The 9,958-nt window shown below is 44.1% G+C and overlaps 1 non-coding gene across 1 annotated transcript; it reads right to left on the bottom strand.

Annotated features, from left to right (window-relative positions):
* Nucleotides 1-6,357: 6,357 nt before the first annotated feature.
* Nucleotides 6,358-6,464, bottom strand: LOC138283096 (U6 spliceosomal RNA). Its single transcript, XR_011201062.1, has one exon. It is a non-coding gene; the product is annotated as a U6 spliceosomal RNA (small nuclear RNA).
* Between the last annotated feature and the right edge of the window lie 3,494 nt (nucleotides 6,465-9,958).

The raw sequence follows: 9,958 nt of genomic DNA, 5'->3' as shown, positions 1-9,958 counted from the left end.
GGTTGCAGACTGGAGTGGCGTAGTGTTGGGAAGTGCAGTAGAATAGAGTGGCATAGAGTAGAGTGTTGTAGAGTGCTGTGGAGTGGCATAGAGTGGAGTGTCAGAGAGTAGAGTGCCATAGAGTAGAGTGGAGTAGAGTGTTGAGTGGAGTGCCGTGGAAAGGAGTAAAGTGGCATGGAGTAGCGTGGAATGGCAGTGGTGTGGCGTAGAGTTATGCAGACTGGTGTAGAGTGGGATTAGCATACAGTATAGTATAGTGGAGTGGAGTAGAGTGTTCTGGAATACAGTATTGTGCAGTGGTGTGGAGTGGCATAGAATGGAATGAAGCAGAGTGGAGTGGCACAGAGTGGATTAAAGTGTCATGGAGTAGAGTGGAGTGGCGTAGAGTGGACTGGCACAGAGTGCAGTAAAGAGGCATGGCATAGAGTGCAGTGGAGTGTTGTGCAGCGGCACAGAATGGAATAAAGTGCTGTAGAGTGGAGGTGTGTAGAGAGGAGTGGTTTGGAGCAGAGTGGTGTAGAGTAAAGTGGCATAGAATGGAATAGTGTTGTACAGTGGAGTAAAGTGGCGTGGAGTGTCATAGAGTAGAGTGGTGTGAAATGGAGTGTCGTAGAGTATTGTGGATGGGAGAAATGTTTTTTAGAGTGGAGTATGGAGGAGTGTCCTAGACTGGGGTGGTGTACGGTGACATAGAGTGTAGTAGAGTAGTGTAGATGGAATGACAGAGTGGAGAAGTTTGATGTAGAGTGGAGGAGTTGAGAATGTTGTAGAGTGGAATGACATAGAATGGTGTGGACTAGAGTGTTGTAGAGTGGAGTATGGATGGTGTGCTAGTGCACTGTCATCGCCATTATAGTTGCACACTCATACACTTTTACTGATACAACTATACAGCGCACAAACAGTAATATCACTAAAGAGAAAAATGTTTTCCCAGAAAGCGAGCAATCATAGAAGGGTGCAAGGAGCTAGTCAGGGAGTTGGTAAACAGGCAGTGCTCCACGGGAGGGACAAAGACATGCTGGTAAGCAATGGGCAGAATGCACTCCTAGGGAAGCTTTCCACATTTCTTTGCAACAGAGAGCTGTGCTGCCTGTTAGGCTTCAACCTAAATATGAGTATAGACTTTGATGACATGAGTGGGTGATGAGGGGAAGAGTTGTGCAGTACAGGGAGATTTAAGGGTGGGGGTTTACACGTTTATTCTATTGTTGAAGCAAGTTAATTATGATGTTGTATTTAAATGATGTGTTTACATTGCGGCATTCTACTTTCTTAGTATATAGTTTGGCCCTCCCATAGGGCCCTGTATATTTTATGCTATTTCTGTTGGTTATTTTGTGTATGTAGATATCTCCAAAGGGAGATATACCAATGCTAGTCTAGTAGTAGTGCTGCAATAAAGAATCCTTTATTTTTGCAACACTTGTGTGGTTCTTTCTTGTGAGTAAGTTACTGTCTGACTACTGTGGTATTGCAAGTGCTTTACATTCCTCTTGAATAAGCTTCAGCTGGTTGCCTCAGCTACCCCTAGAGAGCTTTTGCTATCTGTACATCTCACTATCACTAACGGTTGCCTGAACTCAGTAGATGTTGCCACACCACAGGTGTACACCATAAACTGAGCCAGCCTTCTACCGTAACCATACTAATAAGGGAGTGCTACATAAAATTGTAACTGTTAGAAATTGGGTTTCTGGTTGGCTAGGGTATACACCTAAGCCAGGCAGAACTTACTATTCTAGTCAGGGTAAGGCAGATACACACCCTAAATTAACCTGTGCTCACCTTCTGTTAGCTTGGTGCAGAGCAGTCAGGCTTAACTTAAGAGGCAATGTGTAAAGTATTTCTGCAACACTTAAATTATGGTAACCCGATGAAGACACCACAAAAAGACTCCACACAGGTTGTAGAAAAGTAGGAAATATTTATCTGTATCAAATAATACCAAAACATCAAAACTCCACTCAGTAGATCAAGAGAGTGAAGTTACATGAATGACTGTCAAAATTAACTGTGCTCGTTTTAGCGCTTTTACAGAAATTCTCCTTGGCAAGAACAACACAATGATAGAGTTTGAATCGGGACTCCAAGCGTCCTTAGGAGGCCAAAATGCCACCAGGTAATTCCCCCAGCTGCTGTGATGTCACGGGGGTCAACGACCGCACAGTCCCTGTGACCACAGCACCTCCTCTGATGACTGCAGCCACTGATCCGTGAGTCGTGCTGCTTGCCTGCTAGTGCAGGAAGGCGGGGCTACGGTTAAGCCGCGAGCGGTGCTGGTGGCCTCAGACACAGGGCTCGAGTGGCAGTTAACTACTCCTGGTGGATGAAGGCAGGGCCGAGGCAAGTCGCAAGTGGTGTCGGTGAGCCTCTCACATGTGGCCCATGTCGCGATGCACGGTTCCTCGTCGCCCTGCGGGGTTGGGTTTCACTCCGAGCACAAATCGCGTTCCTCCCAGGCAGGACTGCTCGTGAATCGACATGCCAGTTCCCAGCTTGGGTTGAGTGCAGATATTGTTGAAGGGCTGTTGTAGAAAAGTGAAGCTGTGTGCTTCCTCCTCGCTCACACCAACTGGTATCAGACGTGCTCCCACAAAACGGAGAGCTGGTCCTGCAAACCGGCCCCCGGAATGTGAATACCAGCAGCTGGTAACAAGGTCTGGGACGCTATGAGACCTCGGGTGGACAGGAGGGCAAGCCAGCAAGCCACTTACAAGGTTGTCGCTGTCCCAAGTAGATGGTGCACAGGGGCAGACAAGCAAGTCCTTGGAGTCACTCTGGAGGGGACTTTACTTTTCTGTTTGCAGGGCAGAGGTCAGCAGGCAGCATGGCAGCACAACACATCAGGTCAGCAGTTCCTGGGAACAGTCATTCACAGCAGAGTGGCAATCCTTCTGGCGCAGCAGCCTTTACTCCAGCAGAGTTTCTTCTTAGTCCAGTAGTGTACTGTTTTGGTGGGTCAAGAGGCCCAGTACTTATACTAGAAAGTGCCTTTGATGTGGGGGTGGACTTCAAAGGATTTCTTTGAAGTGCACAATTCCCCCTTTCAGCTCAGCCTCGGCTCCAGACTACCAATGGGGAGTAATCAGTCCCTTCGTGTGGGCTCTTGCCACTACCCTTCGAGATGTAAGTGTGAGCCCTTCCCAACCTTCTCCCCAGGAAGACCCATCAGTATGCAGATGTACTGTACTAACCTGTGTTGTCGGTGTCTGAAGGGAATGCACAAGTGAAACTGTCAACCTAACCACAGCCACACATGTATTGGAGATAGGCTGTAAGCACACAGGGCAAAGAATGCAGAGAAATGTCTCGTTTCTAAAAGTGGCATTTCTAAAATATTAATAATAAAGCTGACTTTACCAGTAAAGAGGATTTATTATTACCATTCCAATGGTACTGAACATGATGCAGCTACTCCTATCAGATCAGGAATAACAGCTTAAATATATTATAAGGAATTCCCAATGCTGGACTATGAGAGGGGCAGGCCTCACAGTAATGAAAAATGACTTTAGGAATTTTTCATTACTAGGACATAAAAAACTTAAAGGTACATGCGCTGCCTTTTGCGTACATGGCACCCTGCCCTGTGGGCTACTGAGGGCCTACCTTAGGGATGACATATGTAAGAAAAGCGAAGTTCTGGGCTTGGCAATAGGTTTTAGATGCCAAGTCGGGGTGCCAGTGAGACTGCACAAACAGGCTCTGCAGGACTGAGACAAGGCTACCTAAGTGAATGGCACAATTAGTGCTGCAGGCCCACTAGTAGCATTTAATTTACAGGCCCTGGGTATATCGTATACCACTTTACAAGGGACTTACAGGTAAATTAAATATGCCAATTGTGGATACACCAGTGTTACCATGTTTAGGGGCAAAGCATGTGCACTTTAGCACTAGTTAGTAGTGGTAACGTGCTGAGAGTCCTAAGGCCAACAAAAAGATACAGCAACAAAACAGGAGGTAAAGGCGAGAAGTCTGGGGTAAGACCACTCTAAGGATGCAAGGTCTAATAGTAATCTACCCCACAAAATGTGTGTTTGGTGTTGTATTTCTGCAGAGCAACTCCAGCTGGGTAGCAAGTGATTTTTACATAACTTAGAACAGGTGTCGAATTGTAGGTTTGGGCGAATTTTGTTTGCTAGGGCAAAGTCATCTTTATTTCTCCTTGTTTTTTCCTCATTCTATGTGTGCTGCATTGTGCAGCACACATAGAAAGAGGAAAATGCCTTTCAGGCTTGTTGTTGTGCAGGAAGATGCCCCTTCCTGCACAAAAACCAATTCCTGCATATAAACAATCCTGCATGCAACACATGCATCCTTGCACCATGGTGCAAGGGTGCCTGCATTGGCTCTAGGCTGCCAAAAGGGAGCCAACTCAGGGGGAAAGGTTGGGAATCTGTTATATTGGATAAATATGGCACATTCCTTCCCTTTCCATGTGACGAAGGGCTGCACAGCAAGGCCATGGAGAAATCTGTGCTTCCCTCTGCCACAAAGCCCATAAATATGGGCCTTAGTGTATCCTAGTAGTGCTCCCAAAGTGTGTGCAAACAAGGTGCACCTCAAAAGCGCACCCACACCTAAGGCACCATTGATTCACTCTGTGAAGGGTGAAAATAAAATACTGGCCTAGAGAGCACACCAGGAGTGTGCAAAGTATAGCTTAGGATCTGCACACAACGTACAGCATAGTGTTGTGTACTATATTATCTGCAAGCAAAGTTTAGGGAGCAAACTCCTTGCTGCAAATATTACAAGCTGTGACTATTACTGTGCAGCCAGGTGTTTACAAAGAAAGACTATATAAGCTGTGCCCCCTCCTGCCTACGTGCAGTGATTAGCAGAGCAGTCACCCAAGTATGTGGTAGCAAAGCACAGTGTGGAAATCTGCTGCAGGTATGTGCAGAGAACAGATGCCCCCTAGGTACCTGCAAAGACTGTTCTGTCTGTAGAGTATGCCTTCTCCATGAATGCAAGCCACTATCACTGACAACCCCACCATGGTAGAGGCGTGTGAGCCAACACATTATCAGAGAGAGGCGAGCTCGAGCTGAGCCAAGCGTCTGGCCTGGCTCTAGGAGCCCATGCATGTGCCAAGCCCTATAAATGTGTTCCATGAAAATCAAACAATAAACACCTTGCAAAGCTATGATAAAGTTTCTTCAATATTAATAAAAAGGTGGATTTTTTTAACATGTGGGACTGTTTCACCTTAGTACAGCAATTTATGTCACACTGTATTGAGAGTTATTTATCAAAAGAGCCAGTTTTAACAGGAATCTAGAAACATTCATGCCTGTCCCCGCCATGACAACAATGCCATAAGTGAGCTAAAATGCAGGAGAAGGAAGAACCCCCCCTAATTTGCTGTCAGTTATAACCAATTTATGTGAAATGCACAAGGATTATAATTAGTGTGTATGGATATCTTCCTCTGTGTTTCAACATGTGTTAACTCTTAGCACAGATGTGGTAACATTATAGTGAATTAAATCAAATGCAAGACGTTTGTGTTGATCACACATCCTGAATTCACACCACATATTTGAAATTGCTCTCTTGAGTGATTATGAAAAAAGCAGGCTCTGTGTATTAATATATTTGCCTAGGATCACACATTTTAGTCCAGCAGGGAAGCTAGGACTGGTCACTGTTTTTCTAGTTTCACATTGTGCAATTCAGGCTCTAGATGGCTACTTCATTTTCCTGTTTTAAATCAAAGGTTTGTGCTTTGTCTTTCATTCTTGGCACAGGACGTTCCACCATAGGTGACAGGCAGAAGCCACATGAAGGTTCGGCTCGTTTTGGGCTTGAGGGTCGAAGAGGACCTCGAGCTGAGCCAGAGCCAAGCATCTGGCTCGAGGTGACAGTGGCTCGCCCACCTCTACGCCATAGTTTGTCTATTGTGGTCCATAAACAGCGAGCAATAAGAACATGAACTGTGACTTAAACAAAATCAAATTGTAATGATGTAGCTAGTATAAACTCTGGATTATAAGAACACACACAATACATCAGTTGTGTCCGAATTACTTATTTTAATGATTATGCCAATACAGTTGAATACAACATCCTGGTTTATGTGTAAGTAAATAAACAAACAGATATATACTGGACATCCATTGTAGATAAAAATGATAAAAATGCAAAATATATGCCAATACAATTGAATACAACATCCTGGTTTATGTGTAAGTAAATAAACAAACAGATATATACTGGGCATCCATTGTAGATAAAAATGCAAAATATATGCCAATACAATTGAATACAACATCCTGGTTTACGTGTAAGTAAATAAACAAACAGATATATACTGGGCATCCATAGTAGATACAAATTATAAAAATGCAAAATATGGAACGCTTCACGAATTTGCGTGTCATCCTTGCGCAGGGGCCATGCTAATCTTCTCTGTATCGTTCCAATTTTAGTATATGTGCTGCCGAAGCGAGCACGTCTAATATACCATGCAAGCAGGTATATAAAGGCTGAACATCAGGTGATTTCACAGATAGGGCGTATTGAGAATATCGAAATTTATATACACTCCTCCTTTGATACTTTTCTATAGTAGTCATTTTATATCAGAAACAAGAAAAAATGCTGCCGAGTTTAATTGCCGTCGCAGTTTACGAGAACCGCAGAGCATCATGGATATGTAAATCAAGTAAGTGACGTCATCATCCGTGCGGGACGTTCTTTGACTTACGCAAAGCACGTACTTTTGATAGATAGAGAGAAAGGACTAGCACTATGCGAGGTGTTGTCTTGGAAATGGACGCGTTCCGGCTGAGCGTAATGACAACAACTAGAACCGTTTTATTAGGTTTTCGTAGCTATTTTTATTTGAAGTGATAGGGTCGACATTTTTATGTATTGAGAGCATCGCATGGAAACTTAACATTTTCCACATGGGCGGTTACGTTGCCCCTTGGCTGCGAGACGGTCCCCTGACGCCGCCCCGCACGTCTCACCGCTGAACCGGCGCGTGTGTCACGGCCCTGTGAGGCCCCGAGGCTCTTGGTTTATTTCCCCCGATCTCATTAGACTTTGACTAAAAATAGACAGCACACCGCTTTAAGACGGGGCTGAGCTCTCATATTCCCCAGGACTGTGCCCGAGTGAATCTTGTATTCTGTGCTTTTTCTTTGCATTTTGATGCCTGTAGTCCTAAGTGCACAGAGGAAAAACATAATGCAGCCCGGGAATGTACGAGCTACTCGTGTAAATACCTAGGAAAACATATGGCTTTATAAATGTGAGCTAGCATTGATATATCGAGCAACTGCTGCTAGTGCGGCAGCTCAGAGCTCAGAGTTGTAATCACCACGGACACCGTCAAGAAGCTGGAAGACATTTATAAAAGGTTATTTTTGTTTGCCTGTTGATGACCTCGAACAATTTCACAGAAAAGAGTCATTCTCAAACGTCAGAGCCCTTTACCTCAGTATAAAACAAACTGGACTAGCATCAGTGGGCAGTCCAACAATACAGACCCCCTGCTTAAAGGAATCAACCGGTGCCAGAAAGCAATATTTACAATACTCCTATTGCTACCCATGGTGGTATTGCATTCCACATTTATATAGTGCTTACTACCCCTATGTGGAGAATAGAAGCACTTGCCTACAGGTATGCTACTTGACTGCCAGAATAACAGAGTGACTCTTTAATATTCCAACCTTCCCATCACCTCACCAGAATGGATTGGGGTCGCTCCAGTGCCAGAGTTTGGGGAAAACAGGGCAGGAGTACAGAGAGAGAGAGACAGGAGCTTGTCTCAGTCACAGCGATCCGTGTAGGGTTGCCATCTGGCTGTTTTTTTCCGACATGAACTGTATTTAATGTCCTGGACAGTACAAAAATGAAGCCAATCACCTAAAGCCAGAGATTGAGGTGCATAAAAAAAGAGTATGAGAACTATGATGAGTGCAAAAGGGCTGGTGTCAGCAAATATGTTGGCGAGACAGCAAGAAGTATGGGAACTGTTATTAGAAAATGGGAAAAAATGGGAACGTCGTTCCCAGTAGAGACACCCACTTCAACCACTGCCTAAAGCCAGTACTTTTTTCTCTTATCATAATTTTACATAAAGTCCCCTTTGAGTATCATGCCCAGGCCTCTGCACAATCCTAAAACATGAATAAATGGCTGATATTCCCCCCTAAGAAAGGTGTCAAGCTATGTCTCGTCTGGTAAATAGATGGCAGGATACAGGCACCACCGAAATTTTACACAACCAAAACAGTATTTTTAGGGGTTATGGTGGCAAAGCATTTCAGAACGATATTTGAGTGAGTAAGTATGGTGGAATGACTCACCCGTTTCCAAGCAATGCAATGTTGTAATGAGCTCCCCAACCCACTAGGTTCCAAACAAGGAAACCAGGAGACCTTGGAGAATGGATGAACTGTGACTGAAGAGGAAGCTGGGTACAACAGATTAGACACAAGAGGTAAATATGAACTCACAAGCAAGGAAACTAAAGAGAGAAGAAAACAACAACGGAATGGGGACACATACCCATGTGACAAATTATATGGGAGCGAAAAACCACGAGCAAAGAGAAGCTTCCCTACTCAAAGGTATACTGAGCAAACTTCCTTTATGTGCTGACTCTGACTACTGTGCTCGATAAGTGAAGCAATCTGACCCAGAAGTCACGCCCTAGGGTCCCTGGTAGGCACCTGCCACAGGCCTGTTCTCCACAGTTTCCAAGCTTCTCATCTGTTAATGAGAGGCAATGAGGGTGGCATGTGCTATTAAGTGAATGGCGTATCAATCTTGAAATGTTTTAACAGTGATGGAAATGTACTTAATCCAATGTTCCTTCACACACCCTGTGCTCGAGACCTGACAGTGGGTTCTCTGCTGTCTTCAAGGTGCCCAGCCCCTTCAAAATAGGATGTGTTAGTGCACAGCAGCACGCCATGCTGGGGTTCAAACGCATGTTAAACAACACAGGGGGCAGAATAATGTGAAGTCAAAGAAATGACAAGCAACAAGGAGGGCAGAGCAATCACGTTTTCAAAGTTCTTGGAAGAGAGGACTAATTATCTCCTTTCGTCAACTTAAGGGGTCTGTGTCAGAGTCACCAGATCCTCGGGGTTTGTGCACGTTCCCAACACTTCCACCACAAGACAGCTCCAATACTCTGATTAGAATGTCACAGAGTCTAAGAGAGTCCAAGTGGGGAAAAGGGGATTAGGTAGGGAAAAGCTGGGAAGGAGACCTGTGGGAAGCAAAAGGTTAAAACACACAATATAAAGATTATATCATTTTAATCAGTAATAGGCTATGACTCTAAGCATTGTCATACTGAAAACATGAACAACTTAAGTATGGAAATAAATAACTAGGCTTCAAGATAACTGGATACCTGTGAGAGAATCAAGAAAGGTTAAATACAGCTTTCAAATTCAAGTATAGTATTTTGCATGAGGATCAGGAAATAATTTGAATGAATTTCTAAACCACCATATGAATCGTGCTTGAGGGACTATTATGCACATACAATTCACATCAAGAACTCTAGCACTTTAGTTTTCTTAAATTGCAGGAACATGAATTGCGCACATTGCAGATTTTAACAAGGGTTTAAATACCATGGAATGATTGTGCACATTGAATAACATAAGTTAGACTAGAGAAATGAATTGCGCGTCTTGCTGATTCAAAGGCCACCAAGTAAATGCCATGAAGTGGTAGCGCACAATGAACATCGTGATTTTAAACACAAGAAACAAATCGTGTGTTCTGCCGATTCGAATGTCAGCCCATATATGTCGTGAAATGGTAACACACAATGAATACCATGAATTAGACACAAGAAATGAATAGCGCGTCTTGCCGATTCGAAGGCCACCACGTGAATGCCAAGGAATGGTGGCGCGCACTGAACATCATGAATTAAACACAAGGAAAAGAATTGCGCGTCTTGCCCATTCGA

Source organism: Pleurodeles waltl, chromosome 2_2 (assembly GCF_031143425.1).
Source record: "Pleurodeles waltl isolate 20211129_DDA chromosome 2_2, aPleWal1.hap1.20221129, whole genome shotgun sequence".
NCBI lineage: Eukaryota > Metazoa > Chordata > Amphibia > Caudata > Salamandridae > Pleurodeles > Pleurodeles waltl.
Note: the sequence above shows the minus strand (reverse complement) of the source record. Positions and strands in the feature narration are given on the sequence as shown.